The following is a 21,317-nucleotide window of genomic DNA, read 5'->3' on the forward strand; positions in this document are numbered from 1 at the left end:
AAATCAGTTTGTTTTAGGAAAATGAAATGATGCAATTAGAAAGAAGTTGTGATCTCACTGCCAGAAATCTTCATGAGAGTATTTCAAACTTGGTGTCTCAGACTGTACTGATGAATATCGTCTCTGAAAATCATCCTGAGTTCTGAGTTTTATCATTTTACTTCAGAGTTCTCTTTATCCTGAAAACTCCTGGATCCCTGCTATTAGATGGAATAACCTGGTGGGAAGGAAAATCACCTGTTCTCAGTTTAATGTGGTGTAGAAGGAATTAGGTAGACCCTTTAGCACAAAGGACCAGATGTACAGCAGAAAATATTCTGTTTCTGCCCAGTGAACATAAAGACATAAAGACAGTGAACATAAAGACCAGGGAGTTGGCCAGTGGTCAGTCCAATAAACTAGACATTTTTTGAAGTGAGGATAGGAATATCACACACCATGCCTGCTTCAGCACTCACCACTCAGCTTGGGAAGAGGAGATCTGTCATCCAACTATCCAGCTTTAGATGGAAATATTAGCAGTTATTGGTAATCATGTTGATAGAAACTGGTATCCGTTGGAAACCCTCTGCTTTTGGGGTGCTAGGAAGTAAGGAAAACTGAGGCTTAAGTTGAGAGAACAGAAGCCCAGGAGTGAATATCCTTCAGAGTAAATTAACTCCCCAGTTACAAAAAGCATAGCATTAACTGTCTTCTTGTGTCGATACAAAAAATACATTGTTCTGAATTAACTATACAAAGGCTGGAGCGATAGCACAGCGGTAGGTTGTTTGCCTTGCACGCAGCCAACATGGCCGACCCGAGTTCGATTCCTCCGCCCCTCTCGGAGAGCCCGGCAAGCTACCGAGAGTATCTCGCCCGCACGGCAGAGCCTGGCAAGCTCCCCGTGACATATTCATATGCCAGACACAGTAACAACAAAGTCTCCAATGGAGACGTTACTACTGGGCCCCCTCGAGCAACTATACAAAGGAGTTAAGGAGAAGAGAAAAGCAATATTTACAAGTTAACACAGTCTGATTAGGAGATAAAGGTAATTGACCAGTTGGAGAAGCAGGCCACAAAGAAAGAGGTTACAAATAAACACAGAGGAATAGGAAACACTGTGATGAGAGTAACCCAATAAACCTAAGCTCCCTGTGGCAAGGAAGAAAGGTTAAACTAATGTTATCCTACGGACTTGGATTGGAGCATTTCTCTTCAGGACATTCCAGGATCTTCACTCTCTGCTCATGACCAAAAATATTGATACACTGCTATTGACATTGCTATTTCTTATTGCCTCTCTTTTTGTTAGCACAGGAATTTTTTTTCCTGTATTTTCAAGAACTTACTACTCTGTTATCACTAAGAGCCTAAGGAGATAATGGCTGACTCCTGACTCAGCTATTTTTTCCTTCCCAAGGCAAAATAGATGACAGTGAATAGTTTAGTCATTCAGGAGCTCAGATCTAAACCCTACTAGTTGGAAGTGCTAATAATTAACTAGGTTCTCATAGCCTCAGTTTTACATTTACACAAGGGAGGCATGTAATAACACAGGTCTTGGCTTCATATTTAGGAAGATGATAATGCCTTGCCTCTTTCACTGTAGAAGGCTTCTGGGAATTTGACATCAGAGCCCACACTGGGTGAGAGGGTAATGCTTCCAAGAGTAATTAATTAACCAATTAGGGGGTTAATCTCTCCGGGTAAGCTCCACTGTCAAGCCATGTTCTCAACATACCTCTCTGTAGTTCTTTCAGATATCATCAGATTCTTCAATCCCATTGCTCTGGGACCCTTGTGCATCCCTATGAAGAAAATGACACCTAGGACAGATGCTGAGTAAGTCACTTTTCTGGCTGTCTACGAGCTGTGAGCTCCTGCTGGTGGACACCATGTATATGTAAAGATTTAGGGTGCTGGGAGACAAAGTCAAATAGGGCTAAAATTAGAATTAATGAAACATCTAATTCAAGAGTCAAGATACATGTACTCGCATGAACTGTCCTTTGTTTGATCTCTGGCACTGTATATGGTCAACTGAAAATTTCAAGTTGCAACAGATGAATAGACATTCATAAATTAAGCTCCGAGTCTGACCAGGTGTTGCCCAAAGCCTATTGACAAAAATACATGAGAATTACAATCTTACATGACAGCCAGCACTCCAGAAACCAGAGTGATGTAATACTGCTTTAATCTCAGAAATGATTGTAGACTCAGGTGGTTTGACAGACTTCCAGTGCTCAATAAACACACCTAAATTTATTGTCTCCTCTTCTACCATCTCTCTGCACAGATACTTTTGGACGCAGGCTGTAGAACTAGTGAGAAGCATGAAAGAAAATGTGGTAAGACACCCTTGGTTCCCAGGTTCAGGCCGCCTGAGTTTGCTGTAACCAAAGGACATCACACACCAGGCTTCAAAGTCTTAAAGCCAAGACTTAAGCAGTCAGTGTAGTCTGTCTCCCCCAAACCCTCCCTCACTGTTCTCTGGGTGCCATAGAAAACAGAGCTCCTTACTACATTCAAAAAAGCAAACACACTCAGTGTCTTGGTGATGGTATAGGAAACTTGTCCTCAAATTATATACTATTGTGTCAAGATCCAGAATTTTCTCCCCAGTAGCAGTGTAATGTAGAATTAAGGCACTTGGCCTCTCGAATTCTGTTTTCCTCATCATGAAATGGGGTTAAAATGGGTCCACAGCTCAGGGCTTATGGAGGATTAAGTGAGATGCAGGATGAGCCTGGTAGAGAGGTAATGCTCAATGCAGTGGGGATTGATGTCATTATTAATTCCTGTTTTCATTTTAGTTCTAAAGCAGAGGGCACTGCAAGCTTGCACTCTGGGGCCCTTTAGTCCAGGCTCTGTTCAATAAATTCTACCAGATGACAATTATCTCCCTCCTCTCTCATGCTACTCTTGGCCAGTTATCAATTCAAGGTCTCTTTTGCTAACAAGCTGATTTTAACCTGATCCCGAGAGAGGATCGCTGGACACAAAGGAAGTAGCCAGAAGAGCTCTGGCATCAGACCAGGTGATTTCAAGTTAAACATGGACAGTGGAAATTTCAGGAACTATGCCCAAAATAATTGGAGACTCATGGTCACCGGGTTTCCATCTGGAGGAGGCAGGATGAGGCACCTACGCTCTCTGGGACTTCCCTGTGATCTCGGCTCTTTTTGGGACCTGGTGCATTCTTCGGGAGCTGTGGAGCCACCCAGCGGTCTTTCTTCTCTGAGGCTCTGTGCTGTAAAGATGGCGCTGTGGGGCAGGTTGTGGGCATGACTTTCGATGTCAGAGGTTACCTGGGAGCAGGGAAAGTCCCGACGGTTTGGAGTACACGTCCAAGTCCTGGTTCCCGCATACTCGGGCTATGCTTGTAGAGGCTCATGGTCTCCGAGTTCCATCTGGAGGAGGCAGGATGCGGCACCTACCCCATCTGGGACTTCCTGGTGATCTTGGCTCTTTGGGGGACCTGGTGCATTATCCGGCTGTGAGGATAATTTCAGAATTTTTAAATTAATCGTAATATTCTTGAAAATAAGTGTGAAGTCTAGATTCCAGCATTATTGTTTCACAAGTGGTAAAACTAAAGCTCCAAGTTGATCTGTGACCTAACAAATTCACAGCTCCTTAGAGCTGGAGTGGATCTATTTAGAATTATAGCCCATGAATCTCCAAGGAACTAGGTGCTTCTTAAATTAAATGAAAATCTCCTTTGCCCATAAATTAACCAGGTTCATTATAGAAAAACCAGAAAACATATAAAGGAAAATTTATTAAAACCATTTTTATATAGAGATTATTGTGGTTAACTTGCTACATGCTTCATAACTTTAAATCACACAGATATACATTTATTTTCTATAAAGACTAATTTAGGACATAAGGATACTTTTTACAATGTGAATTTTCTCATTGCAACAGTTTTACAATTTCTCTATTTTCCTGCATGATCATAGTAATTTTACATGTGCATCCTAGGTGTCCAGAGTTTAATTAGAAATTTCTTATTTCTCACATTACTTCTCCTTGCAGATTTTTCACACTTATAAACATGTTTTTCAAGATTGCCTTTCTTTTCATTGTCTCCCTCCTTCACTCCCTCAGTCCCAATCTCCCACTTTCCTTCCTTCCTTCCTTCCTTCCTTTCTTTCTTTCTTTCTTTCTTTCTTTCTTTCTTTTTTTCTCATATTTGTCCAGACCTGGGGATTCTCAGGGCATATTTTTGGTTCCCTGTCCAGAGATGACTCCTTGTAGTGTTCAAGGGATGATATGTGGTGCAAGGGATTTAATCAACATTAGTTTCTTGCAAAGCAATCACCTTAGCACTGTTTTATCTGTCTAGTCCCAGGATATTGCTATTTTTAATGAACATTGTTCTCAAAATTTTCATGTACCTGTTTTCTTAAAAATGTTTGGGGGGTGTTCTGATGAGATACTACAGTGGGCAGGTTACTTTATTTGCATTGGCCAAGTTGGATCTGGGTCATCCTATGGGGTCCTCCCAAGCTATGTCAGGAGTGAGCCTTGACCATAGAGTCAGGAATAATCCCTGAGCACTGCAAAATTTTCCTCCCAAAACAGCAAATAAATTCTTTTGAGAAGATAGATTGTTGCATCAGAGGAGTTTTTTTTTAATCTTTTTTTTTATTAGTGAAACATCATGAGGTATAGTTGTAGACTTACAAATTTTTGTGCCTGGGTTTCAGTTATACAATGATCGAATACCCATCCCTCCACCAGTGCCCATTCTCCACCACCACCAGTCCCAGTATCCCTCCCACCCCCCGTCCCCCAATCCCACCCTACCACTGTGGCAGGGCATTCCCTTTTGTTACCTCTCTCCTTTTGAGTGCTGTGGTTTGCAAAAGAGCCACTGAGTGGCAATCTTGTTTGGACTATAGTCTACTCTCATCACGCATTTCCCATCCTGAGAGGAACCTCCCAACACCCTTTATTTGGTGCTCCTTCTAGATCTGAGCTGCCTTTTCCCTAGCGTGTGCGGCTGTCCTCAGGGCCATGGAGTAATCCTCCTGGTATTTATCTCGGCTATTCTTGGGTGTTAGTCTCCTATTTTGTTACTTTATGTTCCCCAGATGAATGCAATCTTCCTATGCCTATCCCTCTCTTTCTGACTCATTTCACTTAGCATGATACTTTCCATGCAGTACCACTTGTTTTTAAATTTCATGACTTCATCCTTTCTGACAGCTACATAGTATTCCATTGTGTAGATGTACCAAAGCTTCTTTAACCAGTTATCTGTTCTTGGGCACTCAGGTTTTTTCCAGATTCTGGCTATTGTAAACAGTGCTGCAATGAACAGACAACTGCAGATGTCGGTTCGACTATACTTTTTTGCCTCTCTGGGGTATATTCCCAGGAGTGGAATTGCTGGGTCAAATGGGAGCTCAATTTCTAGCTTTTTGAGAACCGTCCATACTGTTTTCCAGAAGGGCTGAACCAGTCGACTTTCCCACCAGCAGTGAAGGAGGGTTCCTTTCTCGCCACATTTGCGCCAGCACCGGTTGCTTTTGTTCTTTTGGATGTGGGCCATTCTCTGTGGTGTAAAATGATATCTCATTGTTGTTTTGATTTGCATCTCCCTGATGATTAATGATGTAGAGCATTTTTTCTTGTGTCTTTTAGCCATTCGGATTTCATCTTTGATGAAGTTTCTGTTCATTTCGTCGCCCCATTTTCTGATAGGGTTGGATGTTTTCTTCTTGTGGAGTTCAACCAGTACGTTGTATATCCTTGATATCAAACCCTTGTCGGATGTGTATTTGGTGAATATCCTTTCCCATTCTGTGTATTGTCTTCGTATTTTGGTCACTGATTCTTTTGAGGTGCAGAAGCTTCTTAGTTTAAGATAGTCCCATTTGTCTATCTCTGTTTTCACTTGCTTAGCCAGTGGCTTGATATCTTTGAAGACACCATTAGCCTCAATGTCATGGAGGGTTTTGCCGACTTTGTCTTCAATGTACCCTATGGATTCCGATCTGATGTTGAGGTCTTTAATCCATTTTGATCTTACTTTTGTACATGGCATTAGGGAGAGATCTGAGTCCATTTTTTTGCATGTAGCCATCCAGTTTTGCCAGCACCATTTGTTAAAAAGGCTTTCCTTACTCCAATTCACATTTCTTGCTCCTTTATCAAAGATTAGGTGATCATATGTTTGGGGGGAGATGTCAGTATATTCAACTCTGTTCCATTGGTTTGCTGTTCTGCTTTTGTTCCAGTACCATGGTGTTTTCATTATTACTGCTTTGTAGTAGAATTTGAAGTTAGGGAGGTTGATTCCTCCCATTTTCTTTTTCCCAAGAATTGCTTTAGCTATACATGGGGGCTTATTGTTCCATATAAATTTCAGGAGTGTTTGCTCCAGTTCTTTGAAGAATGTCATGGGTATCCTAATAGGTATCGCATTGAATTTGTACAGTGCTTTGGGAAATATTGCCATTTTGACAATGTTAATCCTCCCAATACATGAACAGGGGATATTTTTCCATTTCCTTGTGTCTTCTTTTATTTCCTGAAGCAGCGTTTTGTAGTTTTCTTTGTACAAGTCCTTTACTTCTTTAGTTAAGCGAATTCCTAGGTAGATGAGTTTCTGGGGTACAGTTGTGAATGGGATTGTTTCCTTCATGTTGTTTTCTTCTCTCTCACTATTTGCATATAGGAAAGCCATGGACTTTTGGGTATTGATTTTATAGCCTGAAACTTTACTATACAGATCTATTGTTTCTAGGAGTTTCTTGGTAGAGGTTTTAGGGTTCTCTAAGTATAGTATCATATCATCTGCGAATAGTGAGAGCTTGATTTCTTCCTTTCCTACTTGGATGCCCTTAATCTCTTTTTCTTGCCTAATCGTTATTGCAAGTACTTCCAGTACTATATTGAACAGTAGTGGAGAGAGTGGGCATCCTTATCTCGTCCCTGATCTTAGGGGGAAAGCTCTCAGTTTTTCCCCATTGAGGATGACGCTTGCTGTAGGCTTGTGAGAGATGGCTTTAACTATATTGATGAAAGTCCCCTCTATCCTCAATTTGGAGAGGGTTTTTATCATAAACGGGTGCTGGATCTTGTCAAATGCGTTCTCTGCATCTATTGATATGATCATATGATTTTTATGTTTTCTTTTGTTGATATGATGGATTATGTTGATTGATTTCTGAATGTTAAACCATCCTTGCATCCCCAGGATGAATCCCACTAGGTCATGGTGTATGATCTTTTTGATGAGTTCTTGAATTCTATTTGCTAGTATTTTGTTGAGAATCTTTGCATTCGTGTTCATCAGGGATATAGGCCTGTAGTTTCCTTTTTCTGTGGTGTCTTTCCTTTTGGTATTAGGGAGATATGGGCTTCATAGAAACTGTTTGGGGGATTTCTGTTTTTTCAATTTCCTGGAAAAGGTTGACAAGAACTGGTAATAGGTCCCCTTTAAGTGTTTGGAAAAAAATCACTAATGAATTCATCTGGACCTGGGCTTTTGTTTTTGGGAAGACTTTTGATTACAGTTTCGTTTTCCTTGATGTGAATAGGTCTATTCAGGTACTCTATATCTTCTTGATTCAGCTTTGGGAGATTATAGGAATTCAGGAATTTATCCATTTCTTCCAGGTTCTCTTGTTTCATAGCATACAGAGTTTCAAAGTAGCCTCACATCAGAGGAGTTTTTAATAAGGATTTTTTTATGTTTTGCTGAATTTTAAGTTAGAATCAATTGAGTACACTGTCATCTATATATAATTTTATGTTTTCATTGCATTCTTCTATATTTGCATAAAAGTCATTCACATTATTTTATGAAAGTGGGTTCTGAAACTGATAAAAAGAATGAAATCTGGCCCAAGGTTTCACCACTACAAATTTTGATATCATTTCCTTGTCTCACTTTTATTTCAGCAACTCGACTTTCACAATGACTGGAAGTTAATCAATGTGTTCATCAGCAATGCAAATGAGTGTTACTTGTGTCCAGTTCATGGCCAGGTAAGCTTTAGGTTCAGAGGAGTAGGAATGCAAGTGTGAAATAGGGAGCAGAGTGAATGCATGACTCTTGTTGACTTCCAACATCATGGTGGTGGCATTTTCCAGAATGAAGCAAATAGAAAATACAATTTTTCGTAGGATTAAGAACTTATACACATAAATTAGTGTCTTCCTTCCTCCCTCCCTCCCTCCCTCCTTCTCTTCCCTCCCCTCCCTCCCTCTCTCCCTGGCATCCTCCCTCCCTTCCTCCCTCCCTCTCATCCTCCCTCCCTCCCTCCCTCCCTCCCTCCCTCCCTCCCTTCCTTCCTTCCTTCCTTCCTTCCTTCCTTCCAGAATCCTGGTCCTCACACATGCAACCCAAATGTTCTAACTGTGAACCACATCTATGGCATTAAGAGACAAGTATTTTTACATACAATTATTTTTTTGTATCCTGAACAGAAAATTGAGGTGGTGGTATGCTAATTTGAACATATTCTGTCACGGAGGAAAGTCCATACTACTTAAATACTATTTTATTCTTGTGACTGTGTTATTATAATTGCAATTTATAGACTTTCCTATAATATTTTCAGAGAAATACTTTCTTTATATTTAATGAATCGTAGAAATTATTGGAAGAGGTAGTATAAGCCTGCTGAATGGTTGATAAATAGCTTGGACAAGCTCCTCGTGGCACATGGGGCACCATATTAAACTTGTGTTTGTAACTATATTTGTGATTGAAATAAATGAGTGTCACAGACTTGATGTTTCATATGAGGGCACCAGATCACTGATCTAGCAAGATGGAATTTGGAGCCATACCACTGCCTCTGACATGTCAACAATTACGATGAAAGAAAAAATGAAATAGCAGTTTGGAAAACAAATCATTAACACTTGAACTCTACTTTGGTAGACTTGGCTTTATTGGGAATTGACATGAAAGCTGTGGGCCTATATATTATGAATGTAGGTAATTTATTTATAACTGAATGTGGAAAGGGCATGCTGACTGAAACAAAAATAGGGACATGCAAGTCAGAATTGAATTGAAATGCCAACCAAGGTGGGAAGATCCTAGGCCCAAAGTTTTGACAATTGCTGTGTTTTGTACTTGCACTCACTGAGCTGATAGAGATTTGGGATATTTTGTGTTCAGAAATGTTTGATGTTATATGGAACATCATGGAAACTGCCTCTCCAGAGGTGAGCCCCAAACAACAGAGTTGCAGCCTTGACTCTACTTAGACAGGGTAACAGCAGAGAGGTTTGTGCCAGAATTCTGAGCTTACAGATTTAATAATATGATTGCCCCAGGCTACTGCTGGGAACACCTGTCCCATGGCCATTAGAATCAGACTACACAGAGGCAAGTCTCACTAATCAGAAGATGATTCAGAGCAGGCATCATTCAACTAGTATTGCCAAATAGAAAAATACCCAGGTATCTAGTATCAGCAGCTTGTTGAACATCTGTTGCTGGATACAAGTGACCACGAACTCCAGTCTATATCACCTGTCACTTAGACTTTGATACCACAACAGCTTCCAGGTCCAGAAACTTTATATCCAGGTCTTATACCCCAGACCACAATACCTTGACCTTATATTACCTAAGTACTAGTGACCACAGATCCCCTGCTGTGATATTCTTGTTCACAACTCAGAATCAGAGACACTAGTTTGATCTTTAAATATCTTTGGTTGAAAGAAATGAGTATCATAGACTTGATATTTATTATGAGAGCACCAGATCATTGATCCACAAAGATAGAATTTGGAGGTACACCATTGCCTACTTCATGACACCAAATATAATCACTTGATCACTTGACTTCCTGTTAATTGTCAATTTGCTCAAGCGGGCACCAGTAACGTCTCCATTTGTCCCTGTCACGTGCTAGTGTAGCCCAAATGGCGTCTGTTCGTTCTAGGAAAACAAAGAGCCTCAAACCATCATTCATGATCTTGATGAAGAAGTCTGACCATCTGGTAGGTAGGCGGCCACACGGTCTTTTGACATCCCGTGGAATCCAGTCGGTAATGGCTCTAGTCCAGCGGTCATCTCTAAATCTCATTACTTGACCAGCCCATCTGATTTTTGACGCCTTGGCAAATGAGACAGCGTCCCTGATTCTTGATCATCAACAGAGGTCATAACTCCGGATTCTTTCTCTCATTTGAGTGAAACGTGATATTCCAAGCATAGCTCTTTCAGTTCCTCTTTGGGAGACCTGAATAGCGTTCTCATCCTGTTTGCGTAGGGCCCAGGTCTCTTAGGTGTATGTTAATGCAGGAAGAACAGTGGAATCAAAGAGATGTGCCCGGAGTCAGAGGTTCTTTGTCCTCTTAGCTATTTCTTCAACACTCTTGAAGGCTGCTCTCTTCCAAGCCGCTCTCTTCCTCCTGCACAACTCAGGTGCCAGGTCATTTCTCCTGTTGACTTCTTGACTTAGGTATACATAACTGTTGCATTTGGAGATGGTCGTTCTGTTGAGAGCGGGTGGAGCGTAAGGAACGAGACTGTTTCTCATAAACATTGTCTTCGTAAGATTCAGCTGTAGTCCGACCTTTCCACACTCACGGTCAAAATTGGCCAGCATAGCACAACGGGTAGGGCGTTCGCCTTACAAGCAGCCAACATGGCCGACCCGAGTTCGATTCCTCCGCCCCTCTCGGAGAGCCCGGCAAGCTACCGAGAGTATTCGATATGCCAGACACAGTAACAACAAAGTCTCCAATGGAGACGTTACTGGGCCCGCTCGAGCAAATCGACGATCAACGGGAGGGCCAAAAGGCCCTTTAAGGGCCTTTTGTGCCACTTGGCTAATGTTTGGTGTTATTAAAACAATGTCATCAGCAAAGCGGAGGTGGTGTAGTTGCCAACCATCTATCTTCACTCCTATTCTATCCCATTCCATTCGTCGCATGATGTTCTCGAGGGTGGTACTGAAGAGTTTCGGTGAAATGGTATCACCCTGCTGCACCACTCTCTTGACATCAGTGATTACTTCTTTGTAGAATGGTGAGATCCTGGTAGTATATCCGTAATATAGCTTACAGAGGATCCTGATGTGTTGAGTTTGAATGCCCTGATTGGCTAGGGCTTCAATGACCGCTTCAGTCTCAACAGAATCAAAGGCCTTCTTTAAATCAATGAACGTTAGACAGAGCAACATCTTGAACTCCCGAGAAACCTCAATGAGCTTGGTTATCGTGTGGATATGATCGATGGTGCCGAATTCTTTGCGGAACCCGGCTTGCTTGCATAGTTGTCCTTCATCTAGTGTTCTGCCAATCCTATTCAGGATGACTCGAGTCAACAGCTTGTAAATGACAGACAATAAGCAAATTGGGCAATAGTTGCCAACGTTATGGATGTCTCCCTTCTTTACAGTAGTACAGTCCTGCTGGTTTTCCATTGGGATGGAACCTTGCATTCAGACAGGTAGCATGTGAAGAGCCGAGCCAGCGCATTGATGAGTACTGACGGCAGGTTCTTCAGGTGTTCAGGTCTGACCTTGTCTGGGCCAGGTGTGGTTCATTTCTTTACTGACAAAATGGCGTGTCGGATTTCGGAAGGGAGAAGGTTGGGAACGACATATCCATCCTGTGGAATTTGGTTTGTCGGCAGGTGGACATGGCTATCGAAGAGATTTAAGTAGAAGTCATGGATAATCTTCTCCATGGCCATTCTGGAAGATGTGATAGATCCATCAGAACATCAGAGGGCAGTCATCTTGTTCTTGTAGTTGGGGAAGGACAGGCAGGAGTTACGAATACTTTTCCTGGCTTCTGCCACATCTACCAGCACTTCTGCTCTTCTCTCTTTGAGATCTTCCTTGATCGCATCTCTGCACTTCTTTGCGAGCTCGGACATTTGTTTGCATTTGCCTCAGGCATGCGCCAAGCCACATTTGTGAATAAGCTCAAGAGTTTTCGAAGACAGGTGTTTTTTTGTGGCTATCTCTCTCTTGGCGTTCCTCACACAATCATGGAGGTGCTGAACCAGTCCATCGTATTCCTCAGCAATGTTCTCAAAATGGCATCTTCCCATCTTCGCAATAATGCCAAAGAGCTACCATTGGTGGTCGTTCTGGGAGTTCTCTTCATAAACTTTGCAGCCCTTTCTTCCCGTTCTATGAATTTTCCACGAAGGAGACTGTGGTCCGATCCTGTTTGGAATTTTGCAACAACAGCGACATCAGTCAGTCAAAACCGTCGATTGAATATGATGTGGTCTATTTCGTTGTGGAATCGTCCACCGGGAGACTCCCATGTCCAACGTTTAGATTCGTCCTTCTGGAATCTTGAGTTACCATGGATGGTCTTGGTTGACATGATGAACTCAGACAGTCTCTCAACCTGTTCGTTCCATTCTAGGCCATGGGTCCCAATGTGAAGTTCTTCGACTGATCTTCTCAGTCCTATCGTGGTAATAAAATGGCTGAATGAGTGAATGGATCAGGAAATAGGAATGGCACTTTCTGCTGCTCTTAAGAGACACTTGAGGGGGCTGGAGTGTGAGTACAGCAAGTAGGGTGTTTGCCTTGTACTTGGCCAACCTGGTTTTGATCTATAGCATCCCATATGGTCTTTAGAGCACTGCCAGGAGTAATTCCTGAGTGCAAAACCAGGAGTAACCCCTGAGCATCACTGGGTGTGACCCCAAAAAGCAAAAAAAAAAAAAAGGAAACACACTTGATGTTGACTCACCCACAGGCCCTGCTCTATGGATTCACAAATAAATCTCAGAGAAGATGCAAGTCAAACAGCTAAACTTCTTGGAAACACCATATTCTCCTGTTGAAAACTTTTGGGCTCCCTCGAGTGGAGGGAAGACCGAGTATCTGCATTGCAGAAGCCAGGAAGGAGCATCTGTATTCCAACACTGTAGCCACAGTGATGGCACCACTACACCACTTCACTAAGGTTCTTTGCAGAGACACCAAACTGAAAATAATTTCAGTTACCCCAGTGACCTGGCTGAGAACTCTGGTGTCTTACTAGAGTCAAGCTGGGCAATCTCCCCCTACTCACCTCATGCTTTTAGAAACCCTGGGCAGCCATGTCCACCTCCTGTATCTGCCACCACGTCAACGAAGATCCTGAAGTCTCTGGCAGGCGGCTGTGTATTTGGACATCACATAATTTCCCAGTGCAGAAATTCCAATAAGGGCATGTCAAATTGCATGGGAAATTGACATAGAAGCCAATTAAACTCAAGGAAGGAAAACAACAATACAGAAGTCTCAACTAGCAGAAAACAGCTTAGTAAATTTTTTTTTTGTCTCAGAACCAGTGTTAAATTGATCTTGGGTTGAGAGGGAAAAAGGGGAGTCTAAAATTACAAGTGCAGACATTATATTTAGGATCCTTGTCCTGGATCGACGCTGCCTTCAGGGTCTTCATCATTATAAATGTTCTCTGCCATCTGCCACACTTGCATGGTTATTGTCTTCTGATAAAGAACAAATCACCCAAGATTCATTGGGATTCCAGGTGAAATCAAATATTTTAGCAGTGTGACCACCATGGATAAACAGTAATTCTGGTGGCCTGTCCTCTGCATCTTCTGGGGATTGTTCTTCTCCAATTTTACTCAAATTCCAAATATTCAATCTATAATCAATACCACTGGAAGCCAAAATAGTCTCATTGTGAGGTGACCACCGAATCTGGAATATTTCATCCTTATGTGATTCAAAGGACAGCCACTTAAGTTTCAGATTTCTCAGATCCCACAATGCAACAGTTTTGTCAGCCAATCCAGTGGCAAGAATTAACTTACTGTAAGGGTTGAAAGACAGGCAGTTCACTTCAGTTGTGTGGGCATCAACTGAGAGGCTTGGTTTGGAAGTATTGTTTGAATGAGTACCCCAAAGTTTCTGATCATCGGCAACTGAACCAAACAGAGACTCATGGAGCAGATGCCAGGAAACATCCTCTATTAATGTGGTGTGGCCTGTGAAGATGGTCTTTGCATCTACAACTTTTCCTTCCTTTGGAACAGCACTGATGTCCCACAGGCAGATGATCTGGTCATCGGAAGCACTAAGTAAGTGCCCACTAAGATGTGGGTCTCAGAAAGACCATATCCTTCCTTCTGATGTCCCTTGAGGCACAAGTCTGGGTTGCACTCACCAGAAGGGTCTGGTTTTGAAGGATGCTTTGTAAATAGTCAAAAGCAAGATCATCGCTGGCTGGAGTCTCGTTGCAATGATGCAAGGGTTCTGAGGCATGTAACGTGCCCTGTTTACTTCTCCTTCATGGTTGATCTTGATCTCTATTTCAATTTTTCCACTAACTGAGCCAAAACCTCCAAATTCTCCTTTCTCACTGTCGTAGTGTGAAGCATCAAACCGTGCATCATCATTAGGGAGCTGCACACTGGCTATCACAAGGTGGTTTTGTTCATCTGATGTGTGTGTCCCCAGGACAAGTCGATAAATGCTGAAATCTTTCCCTTCTGGTCTGGTCACACCTTGAAGCCATTACGCAGTTAGGCTGGGCCACTCCAGAGCATGGGTCATCACCAAATTATAAAGAAAGGGGGTGTTTTTCTTCCATATTTTGTACTCTTCATCGATCACACGTTCTTCGACTGCGTCATCAAAGGCTGTTTCCTTGTTGGCCATGGCGTGCAGGCTAGCCTCGGAGATTCCCCAGGTCCAGTGTTGCGGGATGGGCAGGGAGGCTGCGGGCACGAGCTCTGTGTGCAGGACCTCTATTGTTTCCCCAGCGTAGTAAATTCTTAGGCAAGGATTTAGCAACTTCATGATGAGATACAACAACAATTATTTACATAAAAATACATTTTTTTACATTACTGATTTTTTATATTGTAGCTTTGTTATCTAATCAATTTCAACTCTAGAATTGCATCAATATTACATGCTGGAAGTAGACTATAGACCAAACATGAATGCCACCCAATTTCTCTTCTGCAGACCACAGCACCCCAAAGGAGAGATAGAACAAAAGGGAGTGCCCTGCCACAGAGGCAGGGAGGGGATGGGGGCCTGGGAGGGGATGGGGGTGGGAGGGATACTAGGATCCGTGGTGGTGGAAAATGGGCACTGGTGGAGGGACGGGTACTTGATCATTGTATACTTGAAACCCAAGCACAATAATTTGTAAGTATACAACTCTACCTCATGATATTTCACTAATACAAATTAAAAGAATAATAATAAAATTTAAGTTAGCACTTCACTGTAGCACTGTCCTCCCGTTGATCATTGATTTTCTCGAGTGGGTACAACTAACATCTCACAACAAATTGTGAGACTTGTTGTTACTGTTTTTGGCATATTGAATATAGCCGTGTGGGCGAGATACTCTCGGCAGCTTGCCAGGCTCCCCGAGAGGGGTGGAGGAATCGAATACGGGTTGGCCATGTCGGCCACAGCGGTAGGGTGTTTTCCTTGCATGCAGCCGGCCTGGAGAGCCTGGCAAGCTACCAAGAGTATTTCGTCCACACTGCAAAACCTGTCAAGCTACCCATGATGCCGTGACATATTCAATATGCCAAACACAGTAACAACATGTCTCACGAAGGAGATGTTACTGGGCCCGCTGGAGCAAATTGATGAACCACAGGAGGACCGTGACCATGACCATGATATTCTGCCATGTTGATCTGTGTTATAGTGAAGAGGGTAAGTGAAGTCTCCCACTATTACTGTATTTCCGTTCGATGTGTTTCTTCTTTAGGTCTGCACGTGGAAGTTTTATAAACTTTGTTGACCTTTCACTTAGTGCTTATATGATGATATGAGTTACTTCTGTATATTGTTTCCTTAATCAATAAGTAGTGTCCTTTCTTATCTCTACTTTGTGTTGAATACATTTGAACTGATAAAAGTGTGGGTGTTTGTTGGAATATAACTCTAAATGTTTTATGTTTAACATTAGTATGACCATTCTCTATTTTATTGAATCACCATGGGATATAGTTACAAGCTTTCATGTTTGAATTACAATCACTCAATTATCAAACACCCATCCCTCCACCAGTGCACATTCCCCACTACCAATATCCCCAGTGCAATGTCCTTTTTGTATAGACACAGGAAGACGAGTTAATTGACTTCGAATAATAATCACTCCAGGGTATCTGCTTCCTCGACTTAAGCCTCAGTTCCTAACACCCCAAAAGCAGGTTTCCTATGGAGGACTGAATGAACCCAGGGCGAACTGTGAGCTACCCTGGCATTAAAATGTGCCAGGCCACAGAACCACAATACTTAACTATAAGAGTATGGTGATGGAAAAATTCTGACATGATCCAAAAAGTAACAATGAGATTAGGACCCTGCTAGGGTTAGGAAAGATTAATCTGGACTGAGCACTGTAGCCTGAGACCTATAGTGAGATGGCCCCAGAAGAGCAATCCTATAAGCTTATTGTATCTCTTACTGTGTCCATACAAAATGACTAATATTTTGAATGTATGTTTCTTGGACTAAGGAGAGGAAAAACACACCTATTCTTTGCCCTTTGGCCAGTCGTCTTGTTGGATGAGAATCTGTCCTAGAAGAAGCTTCCCCTGAGGGAAGGACCTTACATTTGCTGATTGTGTGATGGACACCTATGTGTAATTGTTATCCCAACCCCTCATGGTTGGGATTTAACTAAGGCGGTAAGAAGCAGAAGTTGGGGGTGGGGGAAGCAGAAGGAGAATCAGAGGAGAAGGGAGATGTGATTGGAATACACTGCAATTGAGACCAACCAGCTGGCCCTCCTTCCTTCCTTCCTTCCTTCCTTCCTTCCTTCCTTCCTTCCTTCCTTCCTTCCTTCCTCCACCAATCACCATCGGCCACCTGAGAGTAAGGGAAGTAGCCCAAGACCACTGAAAGCAGGTCAGGGAGAGAATGAGAGCCACCGCCTGGACTTTTGTAATTTATTTTTTGAATACACAGGTGTTCCATTTTTTTGTCCACTAATTTTAGCTCCTGTGATTATTTTATATCCTTTCAGTTTGTTTATCCTGTGAATTTAAATATGTTTCCCATAAGCAGAAAATAGATTTTGTTTTCTAATCTGTGATAGTTCAGTCCATTGCCATTAAGAGGCATTATTAACATAGTAGGCCAAATTACCATTTTTCTATGTGCAGGGCTCAGCCGTTTTGTAACTGTCCATTTATAGGGGGTCTTTTATTATTCTTGCAGGGATGCTTTGTTGTAGCAACTGTTGAAAGCTCTTGTTTAGCTCTTGTTTATCTAAAAACGTTTATATCCCTGCCTCAAATTTAAATGACAACTTTGCTGACTAGTGGACTCTGTTATTTTTTTTAATTTTTAATTGACTATTTTGAATATGTCAATTCATTCTTGTCTTGCTTACACAGTTTCATATGGGAGATCTGTTGTATTTGTTATGCTATTTTCCTTGTATTTGAGGTTTTTTTTTTTTTTGAGGTTTTATTCTATCTTGATTTGCTCGAGCGAGCGATAGCACAGCGGGTAGGGCGTTTGCCTTGCACGCAGCCAACATGGCCGACCCGAGTTCGATTCCTCCGCCCCTCTCGGAGAGCCCGGCAAGCTGCCGAGAGTATTCAATATGCCAGACACAGTAACAACAAAGTCTCCAATGGAGACGTTACTGGGCCCGCTCGAGCAAATCGATGATCAACGGGAGGGCCTTTACTTACTTACTTACTTATTCTATCTTGATACATTAAGTAGTTTGTCTCTCTCTTTAGTTTTTGGCATTTTGATTGCACATATCTTGGTGGTGTTCTATTTCCATTTATTATGTTTGGTAATCTTTGGGCTTCCTGAACCTGTACAGAAAGCTTCCTCCAGAGAAGGGGGAATTTTGAGTTGTCCTCTCTTCTCCTTTCTGCTTTTAATCTCTTTTGGTATTCCTGTGATTTAGATATTATTCCTCTTGCTATTATGTATTAAGTATCATATATTCTCTTCCATTATTTTTAGTTTTCTTTTTTGCTACTCCATTATTGTTGATAAGTTGCATTTTATCTTATAAGTCACGGATGCGGTTCTTCACATTCAGAATTACGTTACTATAGCTTGCTTTTGTACTCTCCAGCTCCTTCAATTCAATTTGTATGAATAATTTGAATCAATTCTTCTTTGAGTTGCTATGATTTCTCTTCCAATAGTTTGTTAGCTTCCATTGTCAGTGATTACTTATTTTCCTCGCCAACACATGAAGTGTGATTTGAGGTCCTTCTTACTCAGGTTGGAGACTTTCAATACCGGAGAACCCATTTGGGCTTATGTCCTTGTCTGCCAATACTGAAGAATTACTCATTTTTCCCATTGTTCTTAGGATTTTCTAGATAATAATGCTACAGCTTGAAATCTTTTTTTTTCCCAAGGATGATTTTATTTTTATTTTTTATTATTTTTTTAAATTTTTATTAGTGAGACATCATGAGGTACAGTTGTAGACTTAGGATTCTTTGTGCTTGGGTGTCAATTATACAATGATCAAATACTCATCCCTTCAACAGTGCCCATTTCCCACAACCATGGATCCAAGTATCCCTCCCACCCCCCATCCCCCCATCCCACCTTGTATCTGAGTGCTGGCCCAACTCTCTTTTTTACACTAATAGGCCACATACCTTTGTTAAACTATCCCTCTGTTATTCTGAGTATTTACATTACCTTGTAATTATATTTCAGTCAGACTTTTAGGTGTAAGTTCTTTGCTATTCAATACTAGGACTTTAAGGGGGTATAATGACACTGATAAGGCCCATTTATCTTTAGAATGTGTTAATAGGGTGAAAAACAATATTCTGCAATGGGTATTCATGTGGTCCTTGCATGATGGGGCTATGTTTCCCTGGCATCCCAGAGTAGTGGGGCTTGGAGGCAGAATCTTGGTCCACTCAGCACACCTTGGTCAAAAGGTTTTACATTATCAGTGGCTGGCAACCTGTCAGCCTGTCAGGATGTGTCCCACATCCCCTCTCCTCATCTGTGCTCAGCATGTTTCTCCTCCCACAGAATGGATTTGTGACAAATGTCATGAATAAGCTGAGAAAAACCCTGCAGTACCTGTATCAGGAGGTGAGGCTGATGATCCTCTTCACCATCACTCTGGGGTCCTTTCTCTGATTGTCCTTGCCAGAACCTGACAGAGCCAAGAGGGTTGGTAGGTCAGAACTTCCAGTACGGGAGAAAATATGGCTGCCAGGAAGGAAGTAGAGATTAAGGGTAAGAGACAGCTCTGGAGAAATTCCTTTTCTCTCCCTTGAATAAGAATTTTGGTCATATACATTACTAGGATCTCATTTGGGTCCCAATGTTTGACCCCTATCCTAAGATATCTCTTTCTCTCTCTCTCTCTCTCTCTCTCTCTCTCTCTCTCTCTCTCTTACAGGCGAGCTCTTAAATCCTTACTAACATATCTTTCAAGAATTAAGAAGGGTGGCAGTATCTCTTTTTTCTGGAATTCCCTATAACTTTCATGTCACCAGCACCCCTTTTTTCCTGCAAGGAGACACTGTTAGAGAGGACCTCCCACCCCGTCAAACAGTGAAAGGGGAGGGACTCAACTGGCAGAAAGTGAAAACCAAGTTTTTGGAATGTGGTCACCTATCTCAGCTGCAGTGTCCGTTCACTGTGACCTAACTTAATCTCCCCAAGAGTATGCTATTTAACTAAAGCCCCATCCAGCCCAGTAATCCCCAAACCTGGCATCCAGCCAGAAATTCCTGAGCTACCCAAGTAAATCTTGGTGTCTTCCAATGCCAAGCCTCTCCCTTGTCTAATTTTAGGTTCCTAGATCATTTGTAAACCTAGTGGATCTCACTGATACTCTGGAGTTCGCTGCCTTGCCTAATATGGGGACTCAGGACAGGTAAGAAGGGAAATCCAGTGGGGCCAGCCTTTTCTGATGTCTGCCATGCCACTTGCTAAACACATCCTTCACCTACTATAATTGTTCTGTAATATCCAAAGATGAGAACATAAAGTATTGGTGGGCCAAATCTTTCACTGCTTGGAAATTCAACTCATTTATGTGATCAGTGGTAAACAGAAAAGATATACCCCAAATATATCTTAAGAGAACTCAGAGAACGTGTATTTGGCATATAGCTCTCTTTACAGAACTTTTTTCAGACCTTGGGTTCTTTCTTGGCATCTAAGTTTTTAAAATCAAATTGCTAGTGGAGGAAGGAGAGACTATTTTGAGGGAAAAGTGAGGGAAGAAAAACTGAGAAAGAGAAACTGAGATGAAACTGACATGCTGAGGTAAAAAAAAAGGAAGAAAATGAAGTGTCTGCTCTGGCTGGTGTAATAACAGAGCCAAACTCCCCCACCAGCCTTCTCCTGAATTATCTACAAGTTTGGTCAGGATGTAGCTCAGTAATAATTTACCTGCTTCACAAATATGCAGCTGTAGACTTTACCCCATCTGCACACTCACTCACTCAAAGATAATATGACTTGAAAATTTAAACATAAATTTTTGTGACAATAACACCAAAGGAGAGACAGATTTAAGGAGATAGTCTAGCTTTAGCTTACAAGAAGCTTGAATGCAATCACTGGCCCCTAATAGTCCCCATACTCCAGTGGGTATTTGATTTCTGAGAAAAAGGTGTTGGAGAATCTGAGGAAAACCAGCTGTGCCTTTCACCCACAAGTAACAATAAGCTATGGCAATATTTTATGATTTCAGAAATATTACTTCTAGGTTCTGGGAATAAGTTTGAAAGATTTTATTCCCAGAACTCAAATTCCAAGTATTTATGATTTTTAGAACTAGAATTTAAATATAATGAAATACTATGATTTCTGTCTTTATGGAGGGAAAGGAGCTTCTGTAAGAAATGTCACCTGTAGAGGCACCTGGGTTTGGGAGCTCCTTATGAGATGATCAAACTGGGCTACAGAGGGGTTTTGAGGAGGAAGGAAATTGGTAGGAAATGGAAGGAGAAGAGAACTTCAGGTTTATTCTGGTTTTGTAGGGGAGGGACACAAGTTTAGAAGACGCTGGATCAGGAGTATAAGAGGAACTTTTCACATGCATTGTCACCCACCACAGGGAACAGAAGATGGAGAAACATCCCCATGATATTCCATCCCACCATGCATATAGTCCTTCTCCTGCAACGTCACAGACTTCCACTTCACTACTACAGACACCAACCTCAGTGTTACCAGGATTTTATTGCCTGCTGACACTTAGGTCCTGGAAGCCTGAGTCCTTTTGTGAATTCTTTCTGCATGTTTTAGTTTGTTGATGTTGATATTGAGGGTATCGGTTGTCAGAAGACCCAAAGACCTTTAAATGGTTCTCTTTGGGTTCTGACTGCCTCATTCAAGACTATAGGGCTTTACATCTAT

The 21,317-nt window shown here is 41.9% G+C and overlaps 1 pseudogene; it reads right to left on the reverse strand.

The window, feature by feature from the left end:
• Positions 1–13,277: 13,277 nt before the first annotated feature.
• LOC130035137 (histone-binding protein RBBP4-like) lies at positions 13,278–14,679 on the reverse strand (annotated as a pseudogene).
• Positions 14,680–21,317: the final 6,638 nt, after the last annotated feature.

This window comes from Sorex fumeus, unplaced genomic scaffold (assembly GCF_029834395.1).
Source record: "Sorex fumeus unplaced genomic scaffold, SorFum_2.1 ptg000006l, whole genome shotgun sequence".
NCBI lineage: Eukaryota > Metazoa > Chordata > Mammalia > Eulipotyphla > Soricidae > Sorex > Sorex fumeus.